Source organism: Emydura macquarii, unplaced genomic scaffold (assembly GCF_026122565.2).
Source record: "Emydura macquarii macquarii isolate MOO-44397 ecotype Brisbane River unplaced genomic scaffold, CSIRO-AGI_Emac_v2 contig_306, whole genome shotgun sequence".
Taxonomy (NCBI): Eukaryota; Metazoa; Chordata; order Testudines; family Chelidae; genus Emydura; species Emydura macquarii.
In genome coordinates this window covers 13,381,733-13,400,649 of record NW_027130443.1, presented here as the reverse complement: position 1 = coordinate 13,400,649, position 18,917 = coordinate 13,381,733, and the positions used below count along the sequence as shown (strand labels likewise).

General features: G+C 54.3%; 2 protein-coding genes across 2 annotated transcripts in view; both read right to left on the bottom strand.

Moving 5' to 3' along the window:
• MEF2B (myocyte enhancer factor 2B) overlaps window positions 1-9,785 on the bottom strand; it is a 32,192-nt gene extending 22,407 nt beyond the window's left edge. The window contains exon 1 of the mRNA XM_067560420.1: window positions 9,698-9,785. The gene's annotated coding sequence lies outside the window, so the exon portion shown is untranslated. The remainder of the gene's footprint in view (window positions 1-9,697) is intronic.
• A 1,280-nt stretch (window positions 9,786-11,065) lies between these two features.
• The window catches only part of BORCS8 (BLOC-1 related complex subunit 8), a 40,886-nt gene continuing 33,034 nt past the window's right edge, over window positions 11,066-18,917 (bottom strand). Inside the window, exon 6 of the mRNA XM_067560471.1 lies at window positions 11,066-11,191. The gene's annotated coding sequence lies outside the window, so the exon portion shown is untranslated. The remainder of the gene's footprint in view (window positions 11,192-18,917) is intronic.

The window sequence follows — 18,917 nt, the reverse complement described above, 5'->3', positions numbered from 1 at the left end:
TCACTTTTTCCTCCGTGTCCCATCCACCAGGAATCCCACCCCTCGGGGGACCCCGGGGACCATTCACTCCACCCTGCTGCCTCGCACAGCGTGGTGCTGGTCAGCCTTGCAGCTTGAAGAGAGTGGGTGCGGCTCTCTCTACAGCCTCCCGGGATCTGGGAGTGAATGCCAGCCCATCCCCATCTTCTCCTGCACCCCGAGGCCCTGCTAGAACCAGTCTCCAACCGCTAGAGGCACATCCTCAGGTCTCACCTGCTGGTGTCAAATGCGGAAGTGATTCTGATTGAGACGCCCCAGAGCTGCCCCGTGTGCTGACAAGTCCATTGATCGGAGCTCACTCTCCTGTGCTCTGTCCTTTTCCCCGTGCTCGCTCACACAAACCGCAGCGCGTCACACACAGCCACACCTCAGCTTTAAGGCCTTCTGCCCCCCACTCTGCGCTTTTCTCGACAGGGCGGTGGAAACGTCGCAGGAGTCCCGAAATTCGCAGGCCGTGACTGCATGGCCTTGCTGCTGCCAGGAGGATTATTATTAACGCTGGAGATCTGCACATCACGGCAGTGTGTGCAAACTTCCCATTTGAAACCCTAATTAGTGCTCGAAGAAGCGTCGGAGCCCCTTGAGGAGAGCCAGGTTTTTCCATGCGTCGAAGCAACGTCCTAATGTCACACGTAGCAAGGAGCGAAGCCAAGGACTCGCTCTGCATGTGTAAACCCTGCTCATATTTCGGTGACCATAACGGGCAAAGCTCCACAGGTTTGAGCCACAGGAATCTGTGGCCCTGTGTTGCCAGCTCCAGTCCTTGGGGCATTGCCACTCTCTGTGTCGCGTCTGAGTGAACCAAGCAGTGTGGCCCCGGCTGCCAAGTTCAACAACTTTCACTCAGAGCCAGAGCTCCAAGCCAATCTCCCCCAGATCTCAGCCTCCCCCACCCAGCCGGGGTCCTGTGAAGAGTTTAGCAAAGTGAGCAGGGTTCCAGGGAGCGACTGGGGGCCGCGGGCAGCCCCCGCACACTGCTGCATGGTTTGGTGGCAAAAACCAGGACTCGTCCATTTTGGGGCACCGGGACAGCTTGGATGGCAAGCTGAGTTTGGAGAGGGCAGCTGCTCAGCATTGAACACCTGGTCCCTTTCAGCTATCCCATCTGGGGGGTTCAAAAATGGAGGCAGCCAAAATCCTCAGTCACCTTGAAAAACAAAGATCAGATTCTATCTTTACGGGGCCCCAGTTCATCCGTGATTTAACCATGACTTACAGCAGTGCAAAGCAGGGGGGACTGGCTTTCAGACCAGACTGGAAGCATTTTGCACTGGTGTGAATGCTTGTGCAAGGTGACGGCAACAATGAATTGGACTGTACATCCCACGGGAGCTGGTTCCTTATCTGGGAGGGCCAGGTGAGGTTTTGATGTATTTGTTTATTTAACTTTAATCCCTATCCCTGGGTGAGTGGCAGGCTTTTTCCTCAGCCGATCATGGAGTGTTAGCAGGATCACCCAAGAAAAGCAGGATATTGAAACAAAAGCCACCTCTGGCATGAAAAGAAACACAGCAGCAAAAAGAAAATCAGCAGCTCCTCTGCAGGAAACCACTACAGAAGAACTGAGCAAACCACAAGAATAGAAAGGAAGGGAGTCCCGTCTCTAGGAATGGATGCGAGACACTAGGCCCCTCTTCATCCACTGTGGTAACCAACTCTCTGCAGCGAAAACAGCAAGTAATTAAAGTAATTCAGGGTCTGCGGAATCCCACAGCTCCTATCAAAATAACACGACACCATCCTCGGCAGGAAACTCTCAGCTATTTGGTTGTCCATTGAAATGCTTCTCACCTCCTCAACAGACCAGGTCGTGACAGATACGAGGCTGGTGTCTAGCCAAGGGTGGCTTTTCTTTTGCAAGTGCGTCACCTGATGACCAACTGCCCTGGCCAGCAGTTCTGGCTTTCAAAACACTTGCCCAGTAAACCCTGCATTGTGCCGGAGTTCCTCTAGCAAAGCCAGGGAGAACATCGAGTGGGAGTCAGCCAAGGGAGTTTTCTCTCATCTCATTCCTCTCCCTTATGTGTGGAAGAGATGAACTTGCATGTTTCTCACAGGTTTAATTATCCCAGAATAACAGCTCTGACATGGAGGGCTGAGGAGGGGGAAAGGTACAACAAGGGACACACACTCAGGTTATTCCCTAACATACCGGATGCTGAAATGTCAAGAACGGGCATTTTCTGTGACATCTGCAAAACGCAACTTTTTGGCAAAGTCAGATCAGTGTCTGTTTTAGACTAGGCCGGTCAGCATTCGTCCATCAAAACATTGCGTCAATGGAAAAGTGTTTTTACAAAAAGAGAAATTTTCAATAAAAATGTCACTTTTTGCCAAAAGCGTTCAGGTTTTTGCCCCAAACCCATAACCTGAAGATCTTTTGGTTTTAAACTAATTCAGGGGAGCGTCGGGGGGAGGGGAGGGGGTTGGTAATTTATTTTTTTAAACAAAAAAAAACTCAAAATGGTAAAGAAAAATGTTGACGAAAATGAGGGGAAAAAATCCTTTTAATCAAAATATTTTGCCAGGAAACACAAGCGATTTCTAGTCTCCTTCACCAGCGCGGACAAAGGGAGACGACACCCATCCAAAACCAGTAAATCCCTGGCCATCATGCCAGAAGGATCTTCTGCTTCATTTCGGCGCTGACTAGTTGACTTGGGCCTAACTCAAACCCAGATCTGACTCCTCTGACAGCTTGGGAAAGTTCTGCTCTTGATCTGGTTCTCAACTTTGCACCTGGGGCTTCATCTCCTAATGTGAGCGTAAAGCAGCATTTCACCCCGGCCTAGCTCTGCTCCCTGCACAGTGACTCTGCTGAACGCCCTTCATATCCCAGAGCAACCCAGCAGGGCTCCTTTCTCTTAACAGTCCCAGAGGGACTGCGGCTCTCTGTTTCCGAGGCCTCCTAATGCAAACAGCATCCCAGTTCCAACTCAGGAAAGTCAAAGTTTACCAGCATTTTTGCTTGAGTTTGACAGGGCTTCCTGCTTTTTATAGCTTGTTTAAACAACAAACCAGTATAAACCAGAGTCTGAAATGCAGCACAAAACTGCGCAGATAGAAAGAGGGGAAAGCCAGAACCACAGATTCCAGCAGAAGAGAAAAAACTAAAGCGACTTGTGCAGAGGATAAAACATTTGAATCTAACAGATTTACTGCAGGGCTGGGGCTTAGAGTGCAAAGATCAGATCCTGGGAGCTTGATTCAGGTGATTGTGAAATGCACTGATGGCAAATAGTCTGTCTTTGCAAGGCCTCTCACTCACACACAGGCTCAAACTTTTCACAAGAGTCATGGCACTAATCGTGGTAAACTGGCCAAATTACAACGGGTTAATTATATTCTGCTTCCATAAAAACCCCACCCACTTCAGTGTCAGTCTGTACACAGGGCTCTCCCTTCAATTCCTCATTGAGACGGCTGCGTAGCACTGCTGCGTGCTGTTACCGAGAGGCTGGGTTACACCCCAAACTGGCTGCATTTCAGCAGTGGGCAAAGCAATCACCATTTATAGTTTGTGGGATCTTTAGGTGATAGGCCCTAAATACACATCAGCCCTTTTAGTCCATTTCTTTTCAAGAAACCAAAGCCTATTTTGCAATTGACGGAGCCTGGCCAGCCCCCAAATATTTCAGCCTGAGGAAACGAAGTGGGAACATTTAATAATAAAAAAGCAAAATATCAGAGGAGGTCAGGGTACTGCATGCACCCATGAGACACCCACTTCTACCCACAGCCCAGTTCATGAGCCAGACTGGCTAACAGGGCACGTGATTTGCATTCACAATTCTTTCCACACACACACACACACACACACACACACACACACACACACACACACACACACACACACACACACACACACACACACACACACACACACACACACACACACACACACACACACACACACACACTTTACAAATCTGGTCCAAAAAAGCTTTTGAAAATCCATCATGCCCCGCACAGGAGACCTTTGTAGACTGAGCATTCCTGGCTCTTCCCCCACCCCAATCTCTCTCTACAGATCTCTCAAAATCCAAATCCATCTTACGGATCAACAGCCAGCATCCTGTCTCCTACCACTGCCACCCCCACTGCCCTCCATGCAGGGGCTGTTGGATGGCTGTAGAGATTCAGAAGTGCAGTGAAACGTTGCACTGTCCACACCGGGCTGCCTGCACAGAATGAGCCCGGCTACGCGGATAGTGATGCAGAATGAAAGTCCCACACCGTTTCGATGCATCAGAGTTGCCTTGTTGCAAATTCACTTACAGTGAAACTTCTGTGGAGGGCGGAGTATTTTCTGTTACAAAAATAACTGCGGTGGAAGGAGAAGAGGATTCTACTGCACCAGAAAAAGGAGGCCTGATCTTTTTAGAAATGGATGAAACACACGCACACGAATAAATGCGCACACACACACACACACACACACACACACAAACACTTCGCACTACAAGCCAGAGGCGCGAGTCCCTTGCTTGTGAACACAGACTTGAGCTAGCGTGTGTAAAAACAGCAGTGTGGCAGCAGAGGCATGGCTGCGTCATGCTGAGGACGTACCCGCTGGTTTCGCGCGGCCTCGTCCTCCGCACAGCTCAGTCACGCCTGCGGGGCTGCCACCGTGCCACCACGGCTACACTGCTAGTTATACTCACACCAGCTGGACGAGAGCTAGCGTGAGTGTATGCACGCACGCAGGGGAATCGCACACCTAGCTTGTAGTGCAGATGTAACCTCTAGAGTATAGGGCTTTGGCACAAGATCCGTCTCTTTTTCTGGGTTTGTACGGCACCAAGTGCAGCAGGCTGGTGGCCCATGATGGGGGCTCCCTGACTCGACCGCAATAAAAATAACAATCAATCACAAAACCATGGTTTCCTTCTGGCCTGAGACCTTCTGTGTTTCAGCTGGGGGAGTCGTTTAACTGGAAATTCGATTGGCTTGTTGTTATAGGGTTATGGCCAGGGGATGAGCACATAGGTGTGTTGCTATAGGCGCACGGGTCATCACAGCGGTTTGTTATCGTGGGGGGCCGGCGTTCAGAAGAACGCTGACGATCCCACCTGTCCTCACTCTACCCCACTCAAAGCTCCGACCTGTCGTCCGCTCGGTTTCTTCTCAAGTTGGATTTAAATCATGCCCAACCCCACCGTGCCAATGACTCCCCAGCCCTGTGTCCCATGCAAACCCCACCCACCCTGACCCCATTCTACAGGGGCTGAGAACGTTTCACCATCAGGGTTACAAGCAATAACCCCTGATCCCACTGCAGCCCTTGGAGACAGGACATCTCCTCCCCCGCTTTCCCAGCTCCCCTATTCACCCTCCCTTCCTCCATACGGTCCTGACACCTCCTTCACTTCCCTCTCTCTGTCCTGTGGCTTCCACCATGCAGCCCATCTGCCAGCCAGCTTACAGCTGAAATCTCTGCCTAGTTCCATGCTCCCAGCACTTCCTGGCTCTCTGTTTCTAATGGGGCCATCACCTTGGTGCCCAGCCCCATTCTCTGCCCCCTGCCAGCACTGGCTGATCAGGCTTCCAGCCTCCCTCGATGGTCCCCCAGAGTGAATCCTCCTGGGCTCTCCTGATCTTGCAGACTTGGCAGACTTGGCTTGAACTTGTCTCTGGTCAGTTCCAGAAGTGAAATCCCAGCCCACTTTGACACCAGCAATGGCAGTTTTGCCTGTGACTTTAATAGGGCTGAGATTTCACCCCATGTCTTTAAATGCAGACCCCGGTCGAAGGCTGCATATTTCTCCACTTCACCTCGCTGGCCTGCTCAAGACAGTCCCTGGTTCTCAGGGTGCTGAGCACCCCCCGCTCGGTTGGTGTTGGGGGTGCTCAGCACTTGAGAATCAGGCCTGTGGGGATATACGGACAGCTCCTCATTCCAGCCCGGCCTCCAAGAGAAGCTGCTCCCTGCCCGCTCAGGGGCGAGGCCCAGCACTGAAATAGCCACGGGCGGCACTGTCTGGACCAGCTTCCTGTGAGAGGTGGAAAGGGGACGCTCAACTGAGGAACCAAGAGATTTTTTCAAGGTGGGGGGAAATAAACTTAAAATAGTGTTTGGGGAAAAAATTAAATCCAATTTGCTCCAGGGTGCCCGGAATTTCCCAGGACAGTCCCAGTGTCATCCTCTCTCCCCCACCCAAATTCAGTCCCCAAGTCAGCTGCTTTGATCCTGCAGGCACAAGAGTAAAATGTAAGTCTCTGCAAGACACACAGTGAAGCTGAACTGCACGCGGCTCATGCCCGGTTAGTTTGATTAACTGGTAGGAGCACAGGGACAGCCAGACTGGTCAGCCCAGGGGCCCATCTTGTTCTCTCTCCTGTCTCTGGCAGTGGCCAGCATGAGACGCTTTAGGGGTAGGTGTAAGAGCCCTGCAGTAGCAGATGAGAGATAATGGTATGAGGTCTCATCCTGGTGTCTAAAGCTAGGGACTGGTTTCAGCTCTGAAGAAGCAGGTTCTTGCCTTCCAGACGCTGCACAGATCTCACTAGCAAGCTGCACAATTAATTCTTTTCCAGTGAAAACTCCTCGCAGCCCTAGGAAACTTTCCCTCACTAGAAGAGGGAAGCCTTCTGGGACAGGGTCTTGCCGGAAATCAGTTGCAGGTGGGCAGAAGAATACAGCAAAAGATTCGCTGGGACCTGTCCCCAGGGAGGAAATGTAAGGTAATAAGATGAACTTGAACCAGACGGTGGGGGGGCGGGAGGGGGGGAGATTCTGCTGGAAACTTGTCATAAACAGAAGAACATAGACCGGATTTCCGGGCCCACCTAACACAGACTCTGGGTGAATACTTGCTCAGGGGAGCTAAGTCCCATCAGCAACTTAATACACCCTGCAAGTGGATTCACAGGCAAATGCAATATTCTTTGGGCAGCCCAACTCCACGATGATAAATGAAAGCAGGATGAAACCTTGATCCTGCACCCCCCCTGAAGTCGCTGGGACTCAGCACAGGCTCGGGGGTAGCTTTAGGTGATCCTGAGACAGGATTAGTACGTCAGGTATCTGACCTTATCCACCCTTCCCTCCCTTTAGCCTGCCAGAGCCCAGACGGCCTGCAAAGCCTGCCATTTCCCTTGGCACTAGAGAAGGGGCTGCGTGGTAGGACGCCTGGAGAAGGGAGTCAGCACTGCTATGGAGATGATGGCGGTGGGTGAAAGGAAGCTCATGGAAGGAGGCGAGGTGTGGACAATGTTTTTTACTTTTCTAGTGTGCGTTTTAATTTCCACTGGAAGTGCCCAGTGCAGCAGATGGTATTTGAAATCAAGTAAAAAAAAAAAAATCAGTGTTTTCCTGTGATGCCTATAAGTAATCAGGGGCCAAACTCAGTCCTGGAGGAAGCAGGTGCAACTCAGCCCTAACTGCTACAACATACATGCCGCTGTGCATTTAGATGATGCCGAAGAACTCAGGGACATGAAGGTGATTTTTTGGAGAACGAGTGACCTGTAAGTTTCCGAGATGCTTAGTGTACGGTGGGAGACAGTTTCGCTTAGTGGGCAGAGCAGGAGTCTGGGAGCCAGCTCAGCTGCTGCCTTAGACTTTATGGGATTTTGAGCAAAAACCTTCCGCCTTTTAATGCCTCAGTTTACCCTGCTTGACAACGGGCGTGGCAGAACTCACGAGGGGGTCGGGAGGCCTGGTTGGTTGGTTATGGTTTGTAACGTACTTGGAGACCCCAGGCAAATGGCACTAACCAGACGGGCTCTGGGTTTTGATGACAATCTGCACTTTTGGGTTAAACTCAGACGTTCCTCTCTGAGCAGACACAAAAGTAAAAATAACCGCCAAGCGCAAAGCTAACCACAGCCTTTTTTTAGAACACGATCCATAAAACAACAGGCCACTTAAGCAAAACTCAGTAGTGCCCAGACACACGTCTACAAGGCCGGGGCATGGCTACAATAACTCTGTCTTGTCCCTTTGACTCCCAGCAAATCTGGTCGCCTCTGAAATCCGTCCAGCTTTCTAAAACTCTAGTTCCTAGTGGTCCCGATTGAGCCTGGAGCCCCACTAGACGAGACGCTGTGTAAACAGGTGAAGCCCCAGCCCCATTACAATCAATGACAAAACGCTCACTGATTTTAATAGAGCCAGGAATGCATCCTCAGTAAGAGACGACCTCTGCCCCAACGAGTGTACAGTCTAAATAGGCACAATGGGCAGAGGCCAGGAGAAGGAATAGAGAGAGGAAGTAACTTGACTAAGGTCACCCAGCAGGTCAGTGGCAGAACCAGGACCAGCGTCTCAGGCATCCCCAGCCAGTGCCCTGCCTAGTGGGTCACTTCCTGCTCAGTCCAGCCTCCAGAGAATTTCCATGCTGGCACCTCTTTCATAGCACTGATTTTGGATGCCCAAATAGAAACCCTTTGTCCTGAATTTCCAGAACCGCTGAGCCGCCAAACAACCAGCCAAAGTCAATGAGAGCTGCCTACCTACATAGCCTGATTTCCAGCAGCTCCCAGCCCGTTCTGCTGGTGACAGGTTCCGCACTTCTGACCATCCGGCTGCTCCCTTAGGTGTCTGCCTCTAACCCATGGGCCCCACTTAGTGAAAATCTTGGCCTAGGTGTCTCGTTACAGGTCCCCCCAAAAATGGTGTCTCGTTACAGGTCCCCCCAAAAATGGAGGCACAGAAAATCAGGGTCGCTGTTGAAAACGTTGGCTGTAAGCCTGCAAAACAGAGCGATCGCTGCAGGGATTATAGCGAGGAGGAGCGCGATTAACCGTTAAAACCTTCTCCCGCGGGGCAGCCTCAGGAGATGGCACGAGGCATCTCACTGTAAAAGGATCAACCCGAGCCCCCTTGGCATACACTGGCGCGGGGAGGCTGTCGTGTGCCATCCGTGGCCCTACGACAGCGTCACTGTGACAGCGCCTGGCCGCGGCGCTCTCAAACTTGTCGTACCATGGCACTTCTGTCACTGACCCACAGAGAACACGCGTTTGTCTTTGACAAGCCCTGCCAGGCCCCGCTGGTCCCTTGCCCCTTGCATCACTCAGAACACCAACGCACAACAGAGGTTGAACAGCCGCCTCACACACCGCTCGGGCACCGGCAAGCGAAGGATGCCCAGGAGGAACAGCATCCGACCCTCCCGCCCGGCCCCAGCTGCGTGGCAAAGGGGAACATGGCGTGAATGCCCTGGGCCTGCCTGTGCCCGGCTCAGCGCCCGGCTAGGCATGGCCCGAACCAGAAGCCTGTCCAAGGGCCTAGGGGGTGAGCGGGTGGAGCCCCTCCTGGGAGGGTAGGGTCAGACTCCCCCAGGCCAGCGCCAGCCCCTCCTGGGAGGGCAGGGTCAGACTCCCCCAGGCCAGCGCCCAGAGGGTGCGGGGCACCCCGAGGAGGGCACAGGAGACCCGAGAAGATGCTGCCCGCTGCAGAGAGGAGGTAGAAGGCACCGGACAGGAGGGAGGGAGGGGAGAAGCTCCCAGGGGGCCAGGCAGCAATTCAGAGCCGCCCCGCTCTGCAGCTGACTCCTGCACGGGCAGGTGCCCCAGGCCCCACTTCCGCGTGGATTTAATGTCCTGGGCGAGGCAGCTCCCGGGCCGCCCCCGCGGGGCTCGGAGCCGCCCTGCCCGGGCAGGGGGAGGCAGCACATCTCCCGCCCCCGGCGCCCTGCATCCCTCCACGCACCTGCTCCGCGGCTTGGCCCCGACACTTCCCAGCTGCTCCGCTCCGGCTGGCCCGGCTCGGCTCGGTTCGGTTCGGCTCGGCCCGGCGCTGTCACGGGCTGGGGTGGAGCCGAACTGCAAAAGTCTCTTGAAAAGTCACGGCGGCTCCGGCTGCCCGGCTGGCTCGCGGGCGGCACAGACCGTCGTTTGCATAGCCACGCCCCCCCGCCGCGCTGACTGGAGCAGCGCCGGCAGGTTCTTGGCCCCGAGCGGCCGGGCCGCGTTTCGATTGGTGGGGGCCGGCAAAGCGTTTGGCATAGCTCCGCCCCCTCAGAGAGGCGGGGTCTGGCTAGGCACTGGGATCCCTGGTTATGAATTACTCCGGGGGTGAGGGGGTGTTCTGGACCGTGGGGCCTGGATCCAGAAAGGAGGGGGGGGTTCTGGATCAGGGGTCCCAATCCAGGCGGTTGGGGAATGATTCTGGATCTGGGATCCAGGACCTGTGGCCATTCCGAGACCTCCCTGCTGCTCAGACTGCTCTGTGCTCCCTGCTCCCTGCTGTTTGCCCCCCCCCCCCCCGCCTCCCCTGTCTCCCCCTCCTCCCCTTCCCAAGTAACACCCCCGCCAAAAACACCCTGGCACTGACATGACGGCTTCTGCCCTCTCACTGTCCCCGCTGCTCCTGACCTGTGTTCCTTCCCCCAGCCTGAGCTTGGCCCCGGAGCCGGGGAATGGGAGTCTATTCCCACCTCTGCCACTTACTTGCTGTTTGACCTTGAGTGAGTCACTCCCTCCTTGTCCTTCTGTTTCCGCTCCTGCCCTGTCTCTGCCGATTTAGATAGTGAGTTTTTTGGGGGCAGGGACCATCTACTCTGCCATGTTTGTACAGTGCCTAGCACCATGGGGCTCCATTCTTAGGCACTACTATAATACACAGGATTAATAACAATACTGATCGGTGGGGCGGTAGGAAACCTGAGTGGGGGCTAAGGTACCGTGGTGACATCGTGCGAGGGAGTGCAAGAGAAAGCTTGAAGGATGATGAGTAGAATTAGTAGCTACAAAGCATCCTGGCTGCTGATGGGTGTCTGTTTCCAGGAAGGCACTATTAAAATGATCCACGCATCTGAGTCCCCAAAACAGAGAGAACGCTGAAAATCTGGGCCAGCTCTTCCGCTGCCTGGAGTTTTCAGGGACGACAGAAGTGCTGCAATTATCTCAGTACTTTCCCCCCAAGCCTCAGGGAGTCAGTGCGGGAGGCCATCAATGCGCAGACTTGCAGCCTCTTACATACATCGCGAAGGCCGCGGAGCCGCAGTCAAGCTGAGCCCAAGCAGCTGGACAGGAATCTGAACACTGCCAGCGTCCGCAGCTTTAAACACTGGGGGCCAAAGGCGAGGCTGACTGACCCTCTGGGAAATGTCTTTGGCGTCACAAGGGATGTCCCGGCTTCAAGTCTGTGCAAAATCCGGCCTTGGCTCTTCACTGGATTCAGTTCACTGGGATCCTCATGGCACTGGAAATGGGCAGCGCACTGGTCAGTTAGAGCAGAGGCCTGGGACTCAGGACTCCTGGGTTCTTTCCTCAGACTGGGAGAGAGCGTGGTTTAGTGGTTAGAGCAGAGGGGCTGGAACTCAGGACACCTGGGTTCTGTTGTCAGCTCTGACATGAAACAGACCTTGAGCAAGTCCCTCTCTCTGCAGTAGTTTCCCCATCTCCACCATGCTTGTAATGAAGCTTCCCTAAACAGCCAGGTGGGCCTATGAAGCTTAATGCAGGCTAGTAAATCTCCTGGGAGGGGGGAGGGTGACACGAATGCCAAGGTCTTATTGTTCTTTGACTTTGTTACATTTAAAATGAACCTCCCACACACTGGCCAAGTCCCAGGAAATGTGGAAAACAATCAGAAAATCTTAGCACCTGGGATTTCCCCTCCGCTAACCTCCTCCATGCTGACTTCCCTTCCCCTCCCAGCAGGGCCTGGCGGCTAGGTCTCCTCCCTTCTACCTTGGCACTCATCACTGTGTGACATGGGGCCCAGAAGGCAGCCTTCTCTGTGGGCCAGCCACCAAACAAAGGGATGATAACGCCCGCCTCTTCCCCAGACAACCAGTATTTGTCAATGCCACGACAAAGCCTCTGCTTCGGGAACGGGCTGCACAGCCTTTCACCTCTCGGCCACTCGTTCAAATTCTGCCAGACTCTCTGCAATGAGTTGGTGGGGTCTCAGCCCAGGGCAGGGACCGACCTCACAATAAGACCTCTAGTATAACTGGCTCCTTGGCAGCTGTCTGAATAGAGATCCAGGCCTGAGCTGCCCTAGGACCTGACTTCCCCTTTCCTTTCTACAGGTGGGTGCACAAGCTGAGGTTGTGTGTGCAGGGGAGGTTGTGGAGGAGGAGGGCCGTTTGCCCTGACACCATCTGTGCTGTCCCATCACGGTGGAGATAGGGGTCAGTGCTCAGTCTGACCCCTTTCATGCGCTAAGTGCCTTACGATTCATTAACTCAATCGCAGACAGACACATGCACACAGGCATACTGAAACTGGAAGCTCTTTGGGGCAGGGACTCTCTTTTTGTTCTATGTTTGCACAGTGCCTTGCGCAATGGGGTTCTGGGTCATCACTGGGGGGGTTCTGGGTGCTCCTGTAATACATGTCAATAATAACACACAGACACTTCCTTACTGCCTTCAGCTAAAGCCTCTTCCCACCCATCCCCTTCCGCTTTGGTTTCAGATCCGGTCCCAGACATGCCCTGGCCTGACACCGCCCCCTGCTCGCCTCTGGGGCCCAGAAGGTAACGCAGCACAGATGCGGGGAGGCTTAAAAGTACATTTGGTGAGGGTACCGGCGATGGGACAAACAACCAACCAAAGCTGCTGATCTCCAGTGAGGGCAGAGCCTGCTGGCTTCCCAGGGACCTGCCCAGAGCGAAGGCACAGCCTGAGTTAATTATTGCCACAAACCATTTTTAGTGGCTTATTGTTCTAAACTGCAGCCCAGGCCTCCCCACAGTGAGAGCTACATAATCCAGGGCAAAGTCACAGCGGAATAGCTGAGGCTGGAGCTGCTCAACTGCGGGCTGGTTCTGAAACCCAATCTCCTTTCCTCTAAACACGTCCCCGTGTGCATGGGGATGGAGCATAACTGGGTATATTAGTGCATCCATCTCTGGGGCCAGAGACGTTTACAACTCGGCTAGGCAAAGCACTGCCCCTGATAGGCCAGATTTGCTTTTGTCCTCCCATTTGTGCAGCCACTTACAACCATGCCAAGGGCTGTCAGATCCAAACAGCTGCGTTTTACACTCAGGCTGGTGCAGGGTGATGGGAAGATCAGGTCCAGTGTAAGGAAGAGCCCCTCCCTAACACAGCCTTTTCATGATTATTAATTATTTGTATGCTCTCCTCATTCATCTCTGAGGCTGACACTTACCCAGCAGTACTAGCGGACTGCAGCTAGGAGCCTTCCTAACGACAACAAATCTTAACGGGGCAGACTTCTCGGGGCTAGGGGCATGTTCAACATGAGTAGAAGCCGCTATAGATGGTTATAAACTGTGCTTACAAGTAACCTGCTGACCGGCTGGACTCTATAACAATCAATCAGCCATTCATGGAAACAGCTACTAATCCTTTATTAACCCTTTGTAAACAGAACTGTAGCACAAGGGGCATTTTTAGCTCTGATCCGGCGCTTTTCATCCCTGGATCTCGCAACGCTTCATGAAGGAAGGTCAGTCTCATCATCCTCAGCTTACAAGAGGGCAAGCTGTTGCAAAGAGGCCTGCTGGAATCCTACTAGGACCTAACCTGTCGCTGATCAAGAAGGAGCCCTTAGCATCTCTTGTGATGGGAGGTCAAACGAAAGTGAATCTCCATGAATGGTCTCTGACTCCGAAGCGCCTCTCTGAGTCCTACAGGTGGTCACACCCTAGCGTAGCTTTGAGGGGACATCATGGGGCAAGCTTTTTGGAGGGAACTGTGTGGGGCAGATGAATCCTGCCCCAGATGGGACGGATAGTACAGCCCAGGCAGCATGTTTTAGATTAAAATCGGTCTGAAACATCATCATGATCACTCCCACAAGGAGTGACATACTCCCACCCTCTGCCCGAGGGAAGGTGCTTAGAATCTGGAGCGAGGCAAAAAGCTTGTCAGTTCTGGAGAACAAAACATCCCTCTAAGGCAAAAGCAAAGAAATGGCAAAATTCCGCCCTGGCGCCAGTCTCGACTCACGGCCCATGAGTTGACCTGGGCGAAGAGTCACCGCAAGAAACTTTAGCACCAGCAAATGTTGCCCTGCCCTGACACAGGGGGACATTGAAGGCGTGAGGAGAGTGTGAGCGATTTGCGGTGCTCCACACCAGTGATAACACAGCTGATTGGTTTCTTAGCCCTGCTCTCCAAAGGTGCGTTTCCGCCCAACTCTCTAGCAGCAGGTCAGTGTGCGAGGCCCCAAGGACACCGTCTGCAGTGACTTTAAGCCGAGAGTGGCACAGCACGGCTCCTGGCGATATCTAGCTGAGACCGGCTCAGGATAGCTCCCAGCAGCTCAGGCCCCGGGATAATTTCCCATTTGGCTCTTCTGGTGCAATCACCTCCCCTATGAGCCCTCGTTCATTTCAGCCTTGCAGGTCCAACGTGGGGCGTAGGGGTCTCCACCCTCTCTGGCAGCGGGACACTGGTGGCTGGGATCGGCACGCGAATGTCATGTCATGGAACACATTGTCAGTACCAAGCAGCGAGCCCTCGGCCTCGCAGTACAGTCGATATTTGCCCTGGGATAGCTACACCTCCAGGGCAGACCAGCTGCACCAGCGTAAGCCAGGACCTGCATCCCTGCATCTTATTCCAGTCTGAAAGCACTCGCGTGCATCTAACGCTGGGGGTTTGCATCAATGCAGTGAGACCCGTGCAAATATCCCCCGTGCTGACAGGCCCCAAAGGCAGCAGGGACTGGGTGATGGGGGACGTCACAACGGATTTGGATTCCCCGGGGCAGAATATGGCTGGTGGATGGAATAATCCCATGTCCATGTGAAAGCAAAGCTGGGCCCAACTCTTGGATTCTGCCGCAGACAAGAGCTGGGGAGATGCCTAGGTGATGCCCGGGAGCAACTGAAATGGACAGGGATTCAGGAGACCTCGGTTATACTCCCAGCTCTGCCACTGAGCTGCTGGGTGACCCCCCCGCACCCCTCCCTTGTCTACCTAGACTGAGCGTTCTTTGGGACAGGGACTACGTCGCCCTTGGTGTCTGTGCAACACCTATACAGTTGAGGTCTGTTGTGCTTCTAGGGGCAACTGTAATATACTCCATCACGGGCGGCTCAGACATGGTTACAACCCTGAAATTTGGGCTGCGGCTGGTGAAGTTCAGGGTGTAGCTGGCTTGGGGGAAGGAACAGGGGCTTTTGGCTGAGTTTCACTTTGAGTCCTTGGGCGTTCTCAGCCCTGCAGTCTGGGGGAGGTGCAATCCCATGGGGCAGAAGTGAGAACAGGTTTGTCCCGGGCCAGAGAAACCCAAAGCAGGTGGGCTTGCTGGCCACTGTCTGACAGAGCCTGCTTATTTCTGGGAAGGAAACATGTATCTGCAGTGGCCCCAAGAGCTACCCTGAGTGCTACTGGATGCTAACGGTCTGCCCAGAAAGGTACGTCCCATTCCCCCTGCACGGGGCATTCAGCCCATCTTCAGCTCTGCTCCAGATAGCGGTAAAGAGCTGCCCTAGCAGCTGGATTCAGAAGCCTTGGGGGAGAGCTGGGGGCCCTGGAGAACACCACTGTTTACAGCAGCTAAATGGAACTGATGCAACTTCCAGGCTCTAGTTACATGAGAGGAGCTGCCTAGGTACCAGGTGGGATGTTGGATTATAAAGGACTTGTCAGGAAATAAGCTCTCTCCACAGCCCCACGCAGGCAACGCAGGGTCACACAGGGCTGCCATGGCTCCTGCCTCCAGGGAGAATCTGGGCATGATGAATTGTCCCTCCCCCCCATTCACCCTAGTTCCCAGCCCCACAAGTAAAACTCTAAAGGCCATGGGCAGGTTAGCGCCATGGCTTTGGGACTCATCCCATGTCCAGAGGTAGCAAATGAACTTGGGTCGATAAACAACAGGTCGATATTCCTACAGGACGTCCCAAACTAACCCTCCTAGGGGCCCAAATAGGGTCTGTGGCTTCCTTAGAAAGGCTAGCACTGGGGAGACGGGATGGCCCAAGGTTTGGGGGGACGAGACGCCTCTAAGCCACCAGTCCAAATCCAGCTGGTGTGCGGGCAGCGACCAACAGCCAGTCAGCTGAGAGCTCTGTGGTGGCCTCTGTGAGGTCAGTGGCTGGCGCTCAGTCCCGTTTGCCGCTGGACGGATGTGCATAGAACAGACCCGCCCTTGGCACACGTCCGCTGCCATGCAGCACGTCCCAGCAGACAGGCCAAGGACTGAATGAGCCCCAGAGACTGCACCCTGGCCCTGACGGGGCAGCTGAGGAGGCAGTGGGAAAGGGGGAAGCAGAGGCAGAGATCAGTGCCGTGTGGCCTGGCTCAACAGTCAAACTGCTGACCTCCGAGTCCACTGTGCTGACCGCAGGGATGCCTGGCTGCCACGCAGCGCCCTGCCAGGACGTGGGCCGTTCTCTGCCTGCCGCCATCAAACGCTGAGGCTGGGCAGGGCGTGCTAGATCGCTGGGTCCATCCCTCCTGCCATGCTGGCGTGTCCAGGACGTCTAGCGACAGCCAGAGCTCCCGCTGGACTTCGGGCCTAGCCACGCACGGTCATGTCCTGAAAACAGCACTGGCTGGGATCCTCCGCAGAGCCCCAGGCTGGAGGAGCAGCAGGGCGTGAGAGGGGAAGGGGAGCGAGGCGGAAGGGCTCTCCATCCTGAATGCTGGGAGCGGCTCCGGGTGCAAGAGAGCAGCCTGTGGCTGATGCCTGCTTGTAAATCTGGTGATTTGTAGAGAGCTGCAGAGTGCAATTAGCAGGGTGTTAATGAGCCTCGCTCATAATCTTAATTGATCCTGGTGGGGGAGGGAGGGCAGAGGATTTGTCAGTGTGTGTGGAACAACACCGCGTATGCTGGGTCCCCTAAGAGCTCCTTGGACCACAGACTATGCCGCTGGCCTGGCGAGAGCCCCTTCCCCCGCCGCCTGGGCCCTGGGTAGAGATGCCCCTGGCCCTGCAGGCCTGAGACTCGGGAGTTCAATCGCCCTGGCCCATAACAGGAGGTCTGATTTCTGCTGAGCCAGCCAGCAAAGCGGGCAGGGCAATGTGGGCACCTGGGGCAGCCCAAGGTGTGTCCCTGAGGGCCAGGGCTGGTTCCCAGCTGCAGCGTTTGTGCCCTGACCCTCAGGGGGCTGGTGGGAGCTCTCTCTGCTTGTTGCTTGTGGATCTGGTGGCCTGGGGGATGCTCGTTTTCCAGAAAGCTCTGGCCGGCCAGGCTCTCAGTTGCAAGCTCCGGTCTCTGCTGCTCCTGCCTTGGTGATCAGGGCTGGAGCTGGAAAGCCTTTGGCTCCCTCTTGAGGCCTGTCCTGTCTCTAGATCTCTGCTCCTCAGTGAGCGCCAGTGGATGTGGGAGATAAATCAGCAGCATGACGACAGCTGAGATGCCTGTCAGGGGTCCCCCTGGCTGGGCATTATACCCCGAGAAGCGAGCTAAGCAAATGTCTGGCCTTAGCCCACCTGGAGAGAGGACCAGAGTCAGAACAGGGAAGCAGGGTTTCATGCACCACAGAGGGGGAAGAAAAGAGGGGGCTAATCCGGGAAGGAGGGAGAGTCAACAGCAGATTATGGTGCTGACAGTTAGCGAGACCAGTTCATCCCTGCAGTTCAGGCAGGCGCAGCGCCATGGACTCCCAGGTCCCCTATCGGGACCAGACATGGAGTAACCCTGCCACAGGCTAGCTACTCCTCTCCCTGGAGTGTTTGCTGCAGTCCACTTTACACGGGCTGGTCTCAGCTTTGGCCAAGACCAGGCGAACTCGGACAACCCTCCCATTGAGGCTCTCCTTTTGGGGAGCGGGGAAGGCGCTCTCTGTGTAGAAATGGCCTGGAGCCCAGCCGGGCCACTGTCTTTCTTTGCCTCCTTGTGAGCTGTGTCCAAACTCTGCAAGAGAAGCAGCGCAGCCAGCGTCAGAAAGACACCAGTCTGACTGAGCACTGGTCACGCTGCTGAACCGCATCTTGGGCTGTTAACTGGAATGGCCAGCGATGGAGTAAATCTTGGTGCATCCCAGGTCTACCAAAATCTCTGTGTTACAAAACATATTCCCAGAACTTCCGCTCTTCTTCAAACAGACGCAGGGATGCTGCTCCCACCTGGCTGTTGAACATCCCAGACAGCCCTGACTCAGCTGTCTGCGTGAAGCAGACAGCAGTAAAGGAGATGATGAGGAAATAAATGGCACAGGCTCATGGGCTCACGACCATGGACCATGTTACAATAACACGGGACAGGGAACTGAAATTGCCCACGGCAAAAATGGCGGGTGGTCTGGAAACTAACAGGAGCTAAACCAGACTTCCTGCCAAGGCCAGCATGCCGGCTTTCAACACAGTCCACGTTCCTTATTTTCACTGGGCAGAGGTGGAAAGAGCCCGGCTGGTCAGTGGTGCAATTCGCAGCATTGCTGCCTCTCAGCTAGAAGGTCACGGGTCCAAATCTCACATGAGGACTGAGGGTCAGACCCAAATGCGGATGTTACAATGCAAGACGAGGATTTATAAAGTCACAGAAATGCACGGCTGGAAAGGACCTCGAGAGGCCCTCTGTATCTATAGTGCCAGAACTGAACTGAGATCGCCTCGTCTGACCACCCGCAGAACTCAGGCCTTCCCTGAATTCATTTCCGTTTGACCTAGAGCAAATCGTTTCAAGAAACATCCAATCTTGATTTAAAAATTGCCAGTGACGGAGACTCCACCCCAGCCCTTGGTGAGTTGTTCCAATATTTCATCACTCTCACTGTTAAAAACTGGCACCTTATTTCCAGTCTGAATGTATCTAGCTTCAACTTCCAGCCACTGGATCTTGTTAGACCGTGTTAGTCAGCTAGACTGAAGAGCTCATTGTCCAATTTTATTCCTCATGCCGGGACTTACAGACTGTGATCACATCGCCCCTTAGCTGCCTCTTTATTCAACGAAACAGACCTAGCTCCCTGAGTCCATCACGATGAGGCATTAAAGTGAGTTCCCTGCCTCTCTCCGGCGGGTTGCTGAATGGTTGGGAGCGATTCTGTGGT